This window comes from Anas platyrhynchos, chromosome 2 (assembly GCF_047663525.1).
Source record: "Anas platyrhynchos isolate ZD024472 breed Pekin duck chromosome 2, IASCAAS_PekinDuck_T2T, whole genome shotgun sequence".
Lineage (NCBI taxonomy): Eukaryota > Metazoa > Chordata > Aves > Anseriformes > Anatidae > Anas > Anas platyrhynchos.
Genome location: NC_092588.1, coordinates 6120088 through 6139024, shown reverse-complemented (window position 1 = coordinate 6139024; position 18937 = coordinate 6120088).

Here is an 18937-nt window from a genome sequence, read left to right as displayed (position 1 = left end):
GTATATGTTGTTCCTTGTAGTAGCAATGCTCCCTGTAATCACTTTGCATCCACCTGAGGAAGCTGACCGAACCCCAACCCCAAAATAATTTTATCTTAAAGTGTAATTAGAATGAAAGTTACAGGTCTTTGACAGATACTCAGAACCCCTGTCTCTGATATTTGGACTGATTCAGATTTATGTGTGTGGATCTAACTTTCAAGCTGGATTGACTTTGAGATGATGGTTGAAGCAGATAACCCCCAGAGATCCCTTTAAACCAAGGTTATTCTGTTTCATTGACATTGTGTTCATCTAATCCCTGATAAACTATTAAAAATTACTTTTTAACTAAAACAATACTGATGGGAACAAACACAGAGTTATCTGCCAGCGAAGGGGACAGCTAATTCATCTGTTGCTGAACACTATTTTCAGATGTAATCACAATGTTTCCTGCCTAGAATTATTGGCATTGAGCTGGTAAATGTATCCCCTAAGGGAGGAAAAACACTGTAAATAACTTGCCTTAAAAGAAGGAGGTTTATTGGATTTTTACACCAGACTACATGAGCTGTGGTTAAATACTGAGTGATATTTATGGTCGCTTACAAACAGCCATAGCTCAGCTTCCTTTTTTTTTTTTTTTTTTTTTTTTGGTCATTAATGAATATAACATTAATTTCAATACAGTTACTGAGTCTTTCCAGTTTTCAAAAAACAGACACATTAAAGAAGAGTGGACATGGCAGCTGAAAGATTTATATCTTCCGATTTCTTTTACTACCTCATGAATTAAGGATGAAAACAAAAGAGGAAAGCAGAGATTAAAATATAATTCTGATATACCAATCCAATAAGATTCTATGGCCGAAAGAAAATGTGACCATGTGCTCACCAGAATTCTTGCCATATTATCAAGCAGTGCAATGTACACAGGCCTCAAGGGTTATTGGGTATGGATCAGTAAAAGTGTCATATTAACAGAAATATAACTTAAATTTGACACATTGTATGGCACAAGTCACTGAAGTCTTTGATGTAAGGTCTTGTCCCCTCCAATAGCCAGACATAATACACTATTTCAGATCCTTGGATCAGGCCATATCAGAGCTCCCTACATTATATAACTACTTAGCAACATTTTTGGCCTGATCACGAAATGGGCTCAGACACTATAATGCACATTAGCCTGTAGGAAGGAATGCTGGCCCCAATTTGTAAAGAAGGCAGCATACATGTGATGAAGTCCTTAAAAATGATCTATCTCATAGATCTAACTCTATCTCAAGGCTGAAAAGTTCCCCCTGGAGAAATCAGAACAAAATTTGTCACTTTGAGAGTGGCCTGACCTCAGAATTTCAAATGGGCAGTCTGTTTGTTCATACATAAATATATAGTGTAATTTCTCCAAATTTATGTCCTGTGTCATCTCTTTCAACACACTGGAAAATAAATAAATAAATAAATAAATAGATAGATAGATAGATAAATAAATTAGAGGAAAATTCTCCTTGATTGTCTTTAAGCAATGAAAAGAGAGCAGCCATGTGGTGGCCTGCCTGCTCAGTCTTATCAGATATATTATGCACATTTTCAGAACAGTTGTTTTGAACTCTTTCTGAGTTCTTCAGGAAGCATCCCTTATAACAGGATTCATCTGACTACATGTGGATGCTAATAGTATGCATTTAAACAAAATCCTAAACAGATGCCTACATTTTCAGAGGAATCAGGTTCTAAATTCCCTTAATTGAGTTGATTGAATCTCAGTTGATGATAATGGGAACACAGATAACAAGTTCAGATGTAAATGTCTGTGCTGAAAGTCAGGTGGGATTACTGAATCATAGAATGGTATGGGTTGGAAGGGACCTTAAAGATAATCTAATTCCAATCTCCCTCCCATGGTCAGGAACACCTACCACTAGACCAGGTTGCTCAAAGCCCCACCCAACCTGACCTGAAGTCCTACCCTTCATTGAGTCCTACTCCTCATTTCTGCAACCTCATCAGACTGAGGTGTATGCCACACAGAAAGCCTTGCTATTAAAACTGAAGTCCTCTTGTGGAGGACCTCTGTCTGTTTTATGCATCATGGAAATCCCAGCAGCCTAGTGTAGGAATGAACTTGTTGTGCTTTCAGCTATTGGAGTTGATCCAAAATGCCCTGCTTGTAAAGCAAACAGAGTGGTTCCATCTCCTTTACCAATGATCTGGTTTTCTTAACATAAGATTGGAAATTACTTGAGTCAGAACAAATTTAGTACATTTTGTACAGTATCCAGTACAGTATCCAGTCTCCTGCAAAAGCTGTAGTATGTGAATTGTTAATTAAATGCAATAACAGGACAGGCATATACAATGCTTCCGCAAGTTCTCTCTAGACCTCAGAAGCACGTCTGGTAGATGACAAAACTCATCCTATTTATTTTTGTATGCTTGTTGTTTTATTGGGTTTTCCCATTTTTTTCCAGTTCTTTATAAAGTGAAACCATTTTAATTGATATGACCTTTGAGTAGAATTATGGTTATCTATATAACTCTTAGTGGATGAAAGGTTTTGTAATAGCTATTATTATTATTATTTACACGTTTACAGATTACTGGTATACATTTCTTCTCATCTGATGATGAAAGAGTTCCCAGTCTCATTCAGAAAAATTACTTTACATATTCATATGATATACCTGGCAACTACTTTCTTTCCACACAAGGGATTATTTAGTCTCCAAACAACTCTGTTCAAGAATACTATACAGGAAGCAAAGGTCAGTAGTAATTGCTGATTAATTGTGTTTTCTTGACTTGAATTCAAACATTGGAATGAATACCATGGTAATTAAACTTCTACCTTCAGTGAAGAAAGAAAATTGCTAAGACCAGGACATTTCACATATATGAAAAAAAGGCTGGTAGCCTTAGATCTATTTTACAATCACTATAATTTACATTTATATCCAGGTAATGTCCTATCATTCTGACAACACAGTGCAAAGGGACCTTATGTAAGTGAAATGCACATCTATTTTAATTACCTGCATGTTGGTAGAACAATATTCCCTAATTTTTAAAAGTGGAGTGACAATTAGAAATACAAGATCAAACACTTCTTTCTCAAGCTTGGCTCATTTTAAATGCCTCACCTATTTGCTTTGACAATGTGCAGCACCCTGACCAGACTTTCTTCCTCTACTGATATGTACTACTTTTATGTTTTAATCTCCTTTGCCTATAAGAATGAGTCTTGTGTAATTCCATACATAGTTGGCATTGAAATGCAATGCTTGGACAATTAAGCTAAGGGACCATTTAAACTCTTCTGCATTATTTAGTCTACTTTTAAGACATTTTAAGTAGGCCTTTTTGGTGTTTGTTTTCTCTGTAGCAGCACAAGGATATGTGTGTTCTACACTTTTGATGCTTCCTTTTTCAAGAATGCCATACGGATGCCAGTAAAAATGGTTTGTATGTCTGGTACTCAGCTATTTCTGTTCTCCTGTTTCTGAAATAAGCAGATGGAGATTAGGTAATTCTGTAGTGCTGTAAGTTGTAAACAAGTTGGTATAAATATCACTGCCTCAAATATCATGCTGAGCTTGCTCCATTTGAACTTCTGCCTCACTAGAGCTTTTCTTAGGATTGGTAGCATATGCCATGTATATTTGATTAGTTATTGTCTGTATCCTAATCAATGTATAAATTCAGGTCTGGTGAATTGGTCTTCTAAATTTTACTTTCTTTCAGACTAGGACTGAATTCCATTTTGGGAAGTGTATGCCAAGATTCACAGTAGTGTTTACATTTTTCCTTCCTTACCTACTTTGATGAGCAACTTAATTGGAAATGTCATTATCCCATGCACCTGATTATTGCCCATGAAAACAACAAGGATAGTTCATATTTCCAGACTGTAATTTCCCTTGCAGCATTAGGAAAATGTTTTGCATTATTTGCATGCAGGAAATATTCTGCTTTCAGCCACAGGAAGCATATGCTTAACCCTAGATTTTTGGAGATATTCAGATAAACATCAACAGCAAAACCAAACAAGCAAGCAAACAAAAACCATATGCAAATAATTTTGAGGGACTTTTCAAAGTCTGCGCAGAGACCTCAGTGTGTGTGATAGTGTGCTTCCCTCCTCCCACCCCCAACCTTCCCAGCTTTATTTCCTGTAACCCTGCTCAAGTGATAACCACCAGTGGCAGCTGTGATGGATGCCATTTGGTCACGATGGCTGCATCTGGCTCACAGTGGATTTGGGGGAGACAGATAATGACTCAATCCAAATTTAGAAGAAACTTAACATCTGCATTTAGTATGTAAATATAACTACTTGTCAATTGTCTTACCCCATAAGTAGTGAACAAGCCGAGTCCTTTGAGCTCTCTTGTACAGGAGCAGGCTGCACAATAAGATCTCCCCTTGAGTAAGGATGCCTCTCAAGTTTACATGTGCTTCAGAGATCCCTTATGCCTTAACACCAGGAGATTCCTAGTCACTACAAATCTTCAATGAGTGACTAATAACTTCCTAAATTGTATAAGCTGCACTAATAGTAGATTAATTATAAAGCTTAGACATAAACTGTTGACCAGGTCAAGTCTACCTGCCACACCTAGGCTTCTTACCTCTTTGGTTCAAGGAAGTTAGAATGCAAGGGGGTCCACTCTGAACCTGATGACTCAATGGAAGGGTCTTCTGGACAGGTGTATTTAACCTAAATGTGTTTAACACTGTGCAGTAGTTATTTGAGTGCACCTTGCCATCAAATTATGTTATGTTACTGTCTTATTTACAATCAAACTTTGATCAGTTGCTGTATTATCTCTAAAACTTATTCTTTCTAATGGGCAAAGTGCGTTGCTCTCTCCGTGATTGTGTATCAGTTAGAAACTTTAACAACCTTTTGCTCAACCTTTAACAGAAATGACAGCTGAAATCCTGGGGAACAATTATTATCTCTCATTATTTATTGAACAATGGGAACAATTTAGAAAATCTGCATAAATATCTAGCACCTTCTGTCAAGTCCAGAGTCCTCTGTAGGTTGGAGACTAGACTCTTAATGCAGCAGTTTTAATTTGCCTTTAGGAGGCCCTTGTCCTTGATCATGACCTCTGTCCACCAAGTGGTCAAGTGCTATTTGACTAATTTAATTCCCTTTTATGACAAGGTAACGTATCTAGTTGACCAAGGCAAGCCAGTTATGCGATCTTTTTGGATTTGAGCAAAGCTTTCTATACTGTTTCTCACAGTACAGTAGCCTTCTGGAAAAATAAAGATGTCTAGCATACAGCTAGGCAAGTACAAAATACAATGGGTGAAAAACTGGTTGACAAGTCAGGCTCAAAGGGTTACAATAAATGAGGTTGCGCCAGTCACTAGTGGGCGTCCCCAGGGCTCCATTTCAGGAACAGTTCTCTTCAAAGTTTTCATAAATGACCTGAATGCAGGGGTCACGTTCATACTAAGTAAGTTTGCAGTTGATACTAAATTAGGAGCTGTAGGCTCCCTCGAAGGTAGAGAGGCTTGTAGAAAGATGTGGATGAATTAGAAGGCTAGACAACCACCACCATCATAAAGTTTAAGAAGAGCAAATACCATATCATGAGACAGAGCAAAACTAGGGGACAGGAGGCTGGAGAGGAGCCCTGCAAAAAGGGATCTGAGGTTACTGGTCAACAACTAGTTGAATATGAGTCAACATTGAGGCCTGGCAGCCAAAAGTGCCAACCACATCCTGACTGCATAGCACAGCATTGCTATCTGGTCAAGGGAAGTGAAGGTCCCACACTACTGTGTGCTGGTGTAGACTCTCCTCTACTACTTGAGTATGCAGCTTTGGGCACCACAGAACAAGGACATAAAACTGTTAGTGTCCAAAGGAGGACTACAAAAATGTAGTCTAGAGGGGGAGACATATAAGCCCAGAGCAAAGCAGGTCGAGGGGATGCCTCATGGCACCTTGCAGCTCCCTCACGAGGGGAGTGGAGGGGCAGGCACTGGGCTTTACTCTCTGGAGACAACAACAGGACCCAAGGGAACGGCATGAAGCTGGGACAGGGGAGTTTCAGGCTGGGGGTTAGGGAAAGGTTCTGCACCCAGAGGGTGGTCAGGCATTGGGACAGGCTCCCCAGGGCAGTGCCCACAGCACTGTGCCTGCATGAGTTCAAACAGCATTTGGACAAGGCTCTCAGACATAAGATTTGATTTTTGTGTAGTCCTGTGTGAGTTGGACACAATGTTCTCTGTGAGTTCTTTCCAACTCGTGTTATTTTAAGATTCTGTGTCCACAGGCTTATTACTCATTCCCACTGTTTTCTCTCCCTCCCTGAATTCACTCCCTCACTGCTTCTGCCACTGGGCTTCTTTGAGGGATGTTCTGTTAGCCCTCCTTTACCCTCATGTCACTCAAGTTCACCCCACTAGCTTGTAGATACACTTCACATTGGAGCCCAGCAAATGTTAATAGCAGCAGAACTTAGGGGGATGTCAGGCAAACATCAAGTTTGTCTGAAGAAAAGTTTGTGAAGAAAGTGTAAAGGCCAGCATAGCGAAGAGAAAAATAACTCCTTAGCTTATCTTTGTAACTGTTATGACTGTGAAAAAAAAATGTTTAGTTCCAATCAGTTTCTTCTATTCTTAAAAAAAAAAAAAAAAAGAAAAGAAAAGTATAGTACACTTCCTAGGCACAATATCCTATCCAACTTCAGAGAGAATTTAGATGAAAACAATATGACGATACTCTCTATAAACAGAGTTACTTTCTATCTGATCATTTCTTTATCGGTTAGCACATTTGGTGTTGACGGAATTTCCTTTTGTTTAAGTGAGGTGGAACTGAGCACAGAATCTCTTCACTTTAAAAAGCCAGAAAATAACAAGTTCTATTTGAAATAATCACAGACACAGACAGTATGAAAGTAGCAGGGAATATGGGACACAAAAAATGAATGGGAATATGGACACTTCATATTGGAAAGAAAATTGAGAGTAAGAGGGTATCAACTGAAGGAAAACAAAACACAAACAAATAAATACATAAATTTTTTATTCTTACCTATTTCAAGGAATGCAGAAAAACAATCCACAATACCAGAAATGAAACTTTCTAGTCACAGATGGAGATAAGACAGTGATGTGTTTGCATAGGCCAGACTGCAATAATGTAAGCTGTTAAGTTAAAAATTTCAACATGAGAAAACTGTTATGCCAATAAACCTTTGATTACTCAATTAACAGTAAATCCTATAGCATAGTTATTTTCTTTTCTTTAAGAAAAGTCTTAAAAATTAAAAGTGCTAAACCTTGATGAAGGAAATAATTGAAATTTAATGCAGATAGCACTATCTTCTTTTAAAGCAAGAACATATTTAAATATTTTTATATGTCACCTTTTTATTCTATGCTTAATGTAATCCGTCATTTATTATAAATGAAGAGACCAATAAATAACTGTTCTACAATAATAGAAAAAAATAAATACAAGCAAGCATCAATTTTCATGCACATAAGATTTTATGAGAAAATAAGCTTTTCCAAAACTTTTTTTTTTTTAATGAATAATGTTCTCAATTATTTTTCTCTTTTTCACATTTTTTCTGCTGCAATTTTGATGATGTTTTACGATTACACAATTAGATCAGTTATGAAAACTGTATCAAATGTTTCATGTTTTCAAAAATATTGTTGGATTTCTTTGAATAATGAGGTACTTAAAAATGTTTATATTAACCAAAAAAAAAAAATGTCTAGTAAATTGTCAGCTTGGATACATCAGGAAATGTAACAAACTATGGAAAACAGTACCATTTAAAACTAGGTGAAGCAGAAAGGTTTTCAGAATATCCCCATTATTAATGAAATTGGTTTCTCATGGCTCAGTCAACTGCAGTGATTTGTCTTGTGCTGAGTCTTCATTTGTACTGAATGACATTAGAGAGGAAGCAGTAACACACTACATGCAGGAGTATGGAGTTTTGTGTCACTCACACTCTGAATGAGAAGACAGCTGGATGGAAGGAGCTCTCCCACAGTCTGTACACCTATATAATGTAAAGACACAATTCAACCTTCATATATGAAGAAAAAAATTGAGGATTTATTTATCTTCCAAACAACCTTTCTTGTTCTGTTTTGCCTCTACTTTACAAGAGGAATGATATCCAGCTTTCAGCTGACCTGTGCTGTGCTAAGGCACTGTTGCTTCAGTGATGTAGGTGTTTGCTCACTACTATTCATATTTTCACCTCATTCCCCCAATAAAAATAAACGAACAAAGATACCAGTTCAATGAAGGCAAGGTTGCAGCTGGAGATTTTGACTCACTTATGTGAAAGTCATGGTTATAAAGGAGTTCCTTTCCTAATTTATTACCGTTTCTGCCTATAGTCTACTCTGTAGATGTCGGATGAGTGTGTTTTTCAGCCAAATAATTATTATAGTATAAAGTAACCAGAAAATCACTGCCATAAAATTGTTTCAAAAGCATGATCTTACTGTGTTAGTTGCTGTAAAATTAAATAGAAAGAGACGAATAAGTTTTTGTTGGTGGTGGACTTTTATTTATTTCTCTTTTTTTTAATTATTTTTTGACAAGATTTTTAATACAGTTTGCCACTACAGAGAAATGGGTCCTATCTGATCAGAGCAAGAAACGCTGTGGTCAAATATGGAACTATCCAAGTTATACACAGATTTAAAACAATACTTATCCCTATATATTTCTTAAAAAGGTTTTAGAGTAGAATAGTTACACCTTAGTGCTAATGAAAGTAATAATGGGAACTTAGACTATTTTCATCTATTCTATATGTCCTCAAAACCATAAATTCCTACTTTAGTGTTTTCATGTGTTTTTATTATTATTTTATGACATCTTTCTATTAGTATTGAATAGCCTCTCAGCTACATTTAACTGGGCTATAATATTCCCAGTTAGGCCTTGTGACCCTGAATGGGATCTAGATTGACAGAATAGTTTTGTATTTCTTTTTATTTCTCACAATAAATAAATAAATTAATTAATTAATAATAATAATAATAGGCTTCCCAAATTCTCAGAAATGCATTAAATGCATTCTTTTTTCTTGTATAATAAACTTCCTTTCTTGTATAATAAACCACACTGTAAGCTATGCCTCTAGTATATGAGAACAGCACTAAGGAAATATTCATTGGCTTTTATTTGGGTTCATTTGGATGATGGCAGGGAACTTTTTTATTCTAATTATTTTTTTTTTCCATCAATGTGATGGAAAAGAAAAGAGTAAGCAAGCTGCAGGTCAAAGCTGCTGAACTTTTCACTGCAAGAGAACTGAAGTCTGGGGGCACAAGAAAATGATTCAGGAGTGTGAAAAAGGAAGACAAGCAGAAAAACTAAGATTAATAGAAAAATTCTTATAATGTTAAATGTAGAAGTTTAATAAGAAATGGATAATCAACATTCCAAAAAGTATTTATAACTAGGAGGTACAGGGATCAAAACTAGGACTGGCTGTTAAAAATTTTTATCAGAAAACAAGAAGAAAATGTAAAATAGCTGCTGATTTTACATGTTTGGACACGCATGTGAACTAACATTAAAGATCATGACAATATCCAAGGACAAGTTTCTGTCAAACACATACTAAGTAGAAGATTGGCACAGCTCTTCAACAACAGAGCCTGATTAACCAAGAGAAGCTAAAGAATTCCCATACCTTGATGTCTTCAAATTAAGGCTATCCATCCTTTGCAAAACATCTATTTTTATGATGGTAAGTATTATGTCTTGTTTTAAGATGTGGATCATGGCTTGAGACATGCATCAGTCCTGATAACCTGATAACTCTCTTTCTGACAGTAAAACTGCAATTATAAATTAGAACTGAGATAAGCTGTGTGGAAAACAGTTCCTGAGTAAAAGCTGCTTTACAGCTGTCATTCTAATAGGTAAGAAAGTGTATGTAGATGTTTTCCAAATTACAAATCCCTGCTAAAAGGACAGATAAAATTATGTAGCTCCAAGATGAAGATACCATATTTATAATTCAGTGATTTTAGTGATATAAAATTCAAGAGTAGAGAAGTGTAATTCTTAAATATAAACTTATCACCTTACTTTAGCAACAGAAAAGTAATAAGCTTTCCAACCTGGAAAGGCAATCAGATTCTTACGATAGAGCCTATTAAATGGCCTTCATCCAAGGGAAAAGTGTCCATGTCCTTCTCCATCTCAGACAGAACTACTCTGTATTTGAGGAGAAAAGATTTATTTGTTGGCTTCTGGAGGAAGAGGTGCACCTGAGTGCGAAAATATCTGGGAGATTAGAGAGTGTAAGTACAGGACAGGAAACTGGTTAAAAAGACTGACACAGAAACAAAAATGCAAAATGGGGGCTCAAATGATACATCAAAAAAGATTGTGTATATGCATCCATCTCAGTATTCAAATATAAATTTGAACAGGATGTTATGTGCTACAAAGGGAACCTAGGAGTCCAATTACTGAACTTCTGAAAATGGAAAGGACCTTGTGTTAATGAAAAGGCAGTGCTGAAGTCAAGACAAATATAGAAAGTCAGGACAATAAACTTGTATCACCAGGGAGTCACTCTGGATAGACTTTCATCTCACAGCCTGTAAAATCCTTTACTGATGATACTCCTTAGAGAATGACAGAGCAGACAAAAGGATTAGCACAACAGTGGGACACATCCAGGAAACATGAGTACTGACACTGTTGGCAGGCTGAAGAGAGTGAGAGGTAGAAGTAGGAAAAAGATTGTAAGATCATGCATATACACTGTCTTGAATAAATATTCCTGCAAATCTATATATATATATAAAAAAAAAATCCCCCCCCCAGAAAAGCAGGACTGGGTTATGATTTCTGTCTGCAGTAAAGACAGAAAACAAGCAACTCAAACATGATATTTGCATTGGTTTCAGATTCAGTCCTTGGAATTCAGGAGCATTTTGATCTAAGATTTCAGTTTTGTTAATGATTGATGGTTGTTGGCTTGAGCTAACATTTGGATAGGCTGTTTTAGTTTGGGGTCCTAGACTAATCTGCTCCTACTGTTTTAACTACATCATAACTCCATTAAAATAAATGGTGATTAATTACAGCTAGCAGCTCCCTTCAGTGCTATCAAGTGCTGCTATAATTATACATTTAAAACATTGCTCCAGACTTCAGAATATAGTGCTTATGACATAGTAGAGGATGTAGCATGTACAACCTGAAACCAGCATTAATCATTGGTCTAGGAAATCTCAGCTGCAGTGCAGAATACATCCATAGATCATTGTTCACATATCCAGAGCCCTTGTAAGACTGTCTGTGGTAAGGTCATGAAAAAAATCAGATTATATGATTCAAGTTACAATAAATCTCCTTTTCAATACATATCTGACATCTTTTAAAAACAGAGGGAAATGATTAATGAAAGCTTTTCAGAGAAATGGGAGTTCCTTTCCCATGATCTTATTTCATTCTATTTTTTTTTCTTCTATTGGTTTAGTTCCTCAGTGGGATGAAAATGAAATAAATATTCAAGCATTTCCCAAAACATGATGATTGCAACTAATAAAGGAAGGGTGTAAGAGACAGAAACAAAGGACTTGGATATACTTTTACAAGCACTGAAAACCATTTTCCAGCATTCTTAAGACATTTAGAAATCTGAGTCTCATGCTGGGTCACCTGTAGGATTTATCTGTGCTCTAAACTGGTAGAATGCGAACCAGCACAGATCACAAGACTTAACCTCAGGGTGTAGCACAACCAGGGCCTATTAGCTAGGTTAATATCACACTGAGGTAGTCACATGCTTTTCAGATTGAAGACAACTTTATTGTATCAGCCTGTAATATGCATGGAGTTCACTCGTATTAGAAGTTATGCCCTGGAAAGTCACTTTAACTTACTTTGCACATGATGCTAAACCTTCAACCTCTATAATTACTTAAGCACCTAATCCACCATGCTGAGCACAGCTGATATCCTCATAGCCTTAATTTACCAGAATTTAACTTGTTAATCAACCTTAGTCTTGGATTCATTTCACCCAACATAACTATTTAAAGGAGCTTTCTTTATTAGTTATCTTACACCTTGCTTACACTAAATGCAAAGAGATGTATGCTTTGAAAATAATTTAGATCTTAGATCTCTCTGAGGACTGACTTCTCTCTCTGATGATACTTGGGACAACTTGAAACAGCCAGAGACGTAATTTTAACACTTCAGATAATGTCTAAATATAGAAAGAATCTGACTCTTAATTTTCACTTGTTCATATGTGCAAGGCTGCCAAAGTCTTCACACTACCCCATCACTAATGAAATTCTCAAAATCCTCTTAAGGTAAATCCCTTAAGGTTTTTTTAACTCCATTCTCAAGCAAGGCAAAGGACACCTTGCCCTAAAATGTATGATTTATCTGCTAACCATTCCTTGTCACTTGCACAGGATTGGATAGGGAAAGAAAACGCAATACCAAAGTTTGAAATCTTCTATTCAGATTCTGGTGGCTGATGAAATTAGATTAGCAAGTTAAAATCCCACTAAAATAGTTACAATTATGTTTGAACTCTGTCAGAAACAGTTCCTGTGTGCAACAGAACTGTCTCCATGTGCATCCAACCCTTTGTCTTAATTCTAAGACTTCTGCCAGCATCCTGGAGTTAACATCAGCAAAGGTTGCAGGTCAATAATTCAATGGAATGAACAGTAATAAACATCTTAACATGTGTCTGATAACTGGGGTCTTAAATGAGGATATTCCTTATTTCAAAAAGAAATTTATGGTCAAAGGCAACAACAACAACAACAACAAAGACAAAGAAATATACCCTTATAAATGCATGCTTTCAGAACTATTAGCCTGAAAGTGTATAAAAATCTGTCAGAACATGAGTTTTCCCCAAATCTGAATAAGGTTTGAACATAATGCAATGATTTTACTTTAAATATTTATCATTGCTTTTATCTTAAGATCTTAATTTTACTTAATTATGGAAAAGAAAACAAATTCTAAATCTTCAACATTTCACATAAAAATGAAATCTTGTTATTCATATTAAACCGAACAGCATATATATCCACTCAAAATTATGTTCTTTTTAACGCACAGGCAGTTATGATGCTATCAAAATGAAGGTATGAAATTTATGTTGTTTGGCTATATCCTCTACCAGGTCTGCTCAAAATTTTGTTTATGGGCAAAGAGTAAACATACATTATCCATATGCAGAAACAAGAAATTCATGTTAGTGTAACTGAAATCTTAAGGGTCTAATTCATCTAGATCTAATTGTTACAGAAAAAGAAAGAAGAATGATTCAGTTAACACTGCTGCTTGTACATGTCTTAGTTTCTACCACTGTTTGTGGTGGTGTGCTCACTCTTCTGTGTCACTCATCTCTCTGGATCCTAAGGTCAGTGGTTTTGTGCTGGTGGTGTTGATGAGGGCACCCTCATCATTATGGAGAGTCATCAGCATACAGAGTCCTTCTCTGGGGGGAATAGGATCTTGATGATTTCTTTTCACACTTTTCACTTGGGATCATTTTTATGTTTTGTAGCACACTTTTATACCTATTCCCTGTCTCCACTGATCTGCAACACCATGTTACACCTGAATTTACTATATAGTAAAATATGATGTTTTTACATATGTTAGACACTGATTCTGTATTCTGCTATCCTTAAATCCATTTTTTTTCCAGCTTTATTTCTTAATTTCTTTTACTAACCATAAGTCTCCAGTGCTAAGACCCCATCTCTTGTTATCCCATGCCTATACCTCTCTCTGTCACATCCTATGTCTCCACTTTTCGAGGCCTCTGCTGTTGTACAAGGCATGCATTTCTCTGCACTACATTGTGTTAGTTATAACAACAAGACAAGCTGAGAGTCCTGAGGCCTTGCAAATCTAGTACAAAGTTTGTGACCTGTTACATCGTTATAGCAATGGCAATACTGCCATTTAAGTATAAACAGTTTAAATATAGTCAATGGAGATTCTTCAGGGAACAATTCATAGGAAGACATAAGCTGAGCATTTTATATTGCCCTCTAGAGATGTCTGTTATTTCCATAGAGCAATATAATTGCTTTATGTTTAGACTAAGAAATTTTGCCCCTTAAAGTAGGTAATCTTCCCTGAAGATTTAAATGAAGCTCAGTACAGTGTTTAACTTGCAGTCTGTCTCCAAGCTCCCTGCTAGTATTTTGGCTTTCTGTCCTTTCTTTTGTCTTGCATGAAATTCCTCTGTTGCCACTTCACCTGCAATGTGGCTGAACTGTTAGCATATTGAAAATGTCTGTAACTGTCCTAGCAGAATTTCTGCTTTTAAGCAGTACCAAATGCCTCATTACTGCTAGTTACAGTTGCCTTTCTGCCAGCAGGCTTTAGTATTATGATAATATATCTGCTGCAATTATCCAGCTTCCCTCATCTCCAATGATTATCATTAGACCACCCATATGGGCTTTAAGGCATGGTGATCCATACACTGGATCCATTCCAGACATAAAATTCATTCTCTAAACAAAAATAATTAAGATCTATTGCTTTTAAAAGTCCTTAGTCTCAGTGGTGATACACTCTCACTGCTAATTGACAACATCAGGAATTGAGGCTGAGGTACACAAAGTTAGCACATTTCTCTTTTGTGGGAAAAAAAAAAAAAAAAAAAAGTTATTTTTCCCAAATATGAACAATCCATGTTACTCTGAGCCTAGATTTCAATTTTTATTTTATTTATTTATTTTTTTCAGGTTCACTCTAGACTCAGACATTAACAAGTTGCTATTAGTTATAAATGTTCTTAATGGTAGCTGATCCATGATCTGCCTAAGTAAAACCTCTTAGCCTTAGGTAAAGATGGAATATAGTTTTGCTATGCTTTAGTCCTTTCCTTCCCTTTATCAGCTTTGCTGTCTAATGCCTAGCAAATGGGGAGTTTTCAAAACTCAGCTACTGTGAAATAACTGTGATTATAATGGTAGTTTGATCCTTTGGTATGGTTTCCAGGAATTTCATGTTCGGACAGCCTGATTGTCTCCCAGACCCAGCAACTCCACCCATAGATAGAAACCTGTGACATTCTTCATGTAACTGTGAACTGTAGGAAAGCTCCCCATTTCCTGTAAGGTATGTGAACCACCTTAAATCTTTTCATGCATGCTCTTTCAGTTTGTAGTGTATAATGCACAGTACTGTACATAAACTCACTTTTAGTTTTAATGGAGAAAAATGTATCATTACATCTCAGGTCAGTTTAGTTATAAAATCATCAAAATATGAAATTTATACTTGTGCATTGCATATAATGCATATTATAAAATTATAAGACTGTAAAAATTATAAAAATAACAAGTCAAATCACCTGGCATTTGTCTTGGCTCTGAATGTGCAGCATGGTGTGCAGTTTGACATTAAGACAATTTAATTGAGGTGTCTTTGTATCAGTGTATACGCATGAACTGGCTGTCTAAGTTGCCATTGTGGTCTGGTGGCAAATCTAGGACTCAATTATTTTGCCTAAAATTGATTATTTGCCTAAAATTGATTATTTATGCAATTTAAGACACTAAGCTAAAGCACATAGATTGGTTTGAGAGATGTGACATGACATTCAAAAAGCTACCTCTCTGGAGAATGTGGAAGCCAAGCAAAATATCAACCATTAACAAAATGATGTTAGACATCTAGGTATAGGCAACAGAAATGGAATAGTCATTCTAAACCCCAGTCTAGATATCCACTGAAGTTTAAACACTCTTCAGTTACTGTCAGACGACACCTGTAATGGTTCTAAATTTATGTGGTGTTTCCTGAAACTGCAATCCATTCTAGCTTCTTTAGGCCTGAGACACTTTATTGCAGCAATTTGAATATTTTGAAGAATATTTAGCATCTTCGTATATTTATATCAAATGTTCCTCATGCCCTCCTGCCCTGAAAATTCTATACTGACATTTAACATCAGAACACTAATTTATTCAAGAAATTGGATAGTTGCTAGAAAATTAGCTACCATTTTTTGCTTCCTCTTCTGTTACTGAGGATATTACCAAAGGAAAAGAGTGAGTGACCAAACTGTCATTGTAATCTGGTTATTTCCATCAGCTGAAGCAGACCCAGACAGTACAGTCTTGAGGGTATTCAAACCTAATTCAGAGACAAATGTAAGTGTATCAAAGTGTCATGAGAAGGTTGTTGCTCCTTGCCACGTTGGTTCTTTAAGACTTACACACCTAGAAAGAGGGATGTTACTGTTTTTAAATTAAAATTCAAGCTTTTTTTTTTTTTTTTTTTTTTTTTTTTTTATCTTTGCAGTCTCCAAATAGATGCTGGCATAAAGCCAGAATTAACTCTACTCAATTTCCATCTTCCCTTGGAATTTATTGATACAGACCAACTCACAGAAAATCCACTCCACCTGCATTAGGAATGGAAAAAAGAAAACCATGCTCATTTTAGTGAAGGACTTAGAGGAATGACATCGGAAGCCAGAAGAAAAATTACTTTGTGTTTCTGTCCCCAGCTTGTTAGAATATCCACAAAACTTGACTGTATACAAAAAAAAAAAAAAAAAAAAAAAAAAAGCCTTTAACACGCCATTACAGCTTTACTCTATGGATGACATTTCAAAATCCTTCATGATAATGGCACAGAGAATTTTCTGACTGGCATACTGCAGTCATCAGACAAAGAAAGATTTCTAAAGAAATCACAAAAGAAAAAGACAATTACCTTGCCAGTTTTCAAGGGGAAACATTTTACATCAGTTTGTGTTAGCACTTGAGACATTTCAAGCCATCTTCATAAATCTTTTTCCAGCATCACAGTGGTCAATAAAACTAAATGTGACCTTGTGCAAAATGTGCTAGATTTTAATTACAATGGGGTTATGTGTTAGATTAGGGCTAAATGTATTACACTGTCACCCAATATGCCAAAGCTGGCAAACACAGCAATGCTGGGCCTGCAGCTCTTTTTTTGCAATCTGTATTGTTGGCCTGGAGCCTGATGCCTGAAGCTTTAACTTTTATTTATTTATTTATTTTACCTTCTTGGATGTGAATGAGCTGAGCACCACAGTATTACACTATCTGTCGGAAAGCATTTGTGTGTATGTGTGTGCATTCAGTAATCATATCTGCTTTTCCGTTTCTGATAACATTTGTTGTTCTTTTCTTTCAGTCCAAAAAAGATCACGTCTTAATCTGTACTTTTTAAGCCCAATATATATGTATATACACCTACTTGATATATCTTTCCAGATAAAGATTTGCATGTTCATACAGTGATGAAGCCGTAATATATATGTATGGCATGCTACATAGCATTGCATAAAAATTGCTATGTATTTTGCTAGATGAAATATTACTGTTAGAATTTGCTGCATGAAAGCTTAAATATTTCATAAATGTGACAGGTTTAGAGCTTATTTTATGAAGGTCTGGAGGATTGTTTTGGTGGAGGATTTTGGAGAATGGAAAGGACCAGAGGAGGATAGGTAGGGAGGAATTGTTTAATGAATTATTAGGCAAACTGCCATGGAAGTCTTGGAAGTACCTGGTGTGAATCAAAATAACCTGGAATAAAAAAAAAAATAAAAATCCTTGCTCTGACAGAGTGAGTACAATTCCCTTGGGCATCTCATCATTAGATGTTTGAGGTTAGGCAACTCAATTCCATAAAGATTATGTGGAGGAAAATAAACAAACAAACACAAACAAAAAGAGCTTATTATGAGAAACCTAACAAAACCCCGTTCAGGGTTTAGAAAAGAGCTGGTTGTTAAGAGTATTCTACTTCTGCTGGTGGCTGCTAACTCTTGATGTAGTAGTACACAGATTCCTCAATCTGTTTGTTGTTCATGTTACTCATGAATGAAATAGGATCAACAGAAACACAGGACCCATTATTTATAATGAAATAAAAGTACAGAGAGGATCAGTCTGTTGGGGGCTAGTAGAATGGACTGGAATATCATTTCTGAAAGGGACTTAGTTTTCAACAAGCAGTAAATTGATCCATCTCTAATCACCTCTGCATTCTACCTAAAATAAACAAGGTTAATAATAATACAGCTCTCCCTCTTCTTCTCCCTTGACTGCTTGGATTATCACTCTCCATATAATGCCAAGTGAAAGAAGACCTTAATTTTGGACTGAAACTGTAACTTTACTAGATTACAAATAATTTATAGCATCTCATTCTTCTGCCTTCACCTGGCTTCCTCCCACAGCCAAAAATGATTAGAAAGTAATTAAGCCATCAAAAGCAATGCAGAACTAAATTACAGTAAATTAAGCTACTAGATAACTGGTAAGAGAGTCTCAATCACTGTAGGAGTTAGGGGCAGAAGAGTGAAGTAAAAATGATTATTTTGGTAAAGGATCCCTGGTGAATTTAATGTGAAGCAATGGTATGTCTTATTTCATCTAATTTAAACTTTTTTTTTTTTTTTTTTTTTTTTTTCCCTGAGCTCTGATAAGCCTGTTCCTGATCTCTCCAAAACTATGCTTTCTGAGAGAGGGGTAAGGATGAGGTTGGAAGAAGGAAGGAGAGAGGAACTTAAAGGAAGATGTATGGAATGAAGCTGAGAGGATAAAACCAGCTCGCCTTTATAATACAAACACAAATGGAGGGGAGAATACAATATTAATTGAACACTTTTTTTTTTTCCTCCTTTGTAGGTTGGGGACAGATGAGTAAATGCCTGTTCATTGGGATAGAGAAAGTCACATCAGAAATAAAGAACATTTTCATCAAAATCCCAATCTTCTTTAGCTACTTCTGTCACAGACTATGAGAGTTTCTAGTTGGCTCTTCTCCAGAGTTTTGTCCCAATCTCATATAACCATATAATTCCTAACACCCCAGAGAGAATCTTAGGCTCAGTCTTGGGTTCAGTGGCTGTTTCAGCTCAAGCTTTTCAACGTGAAA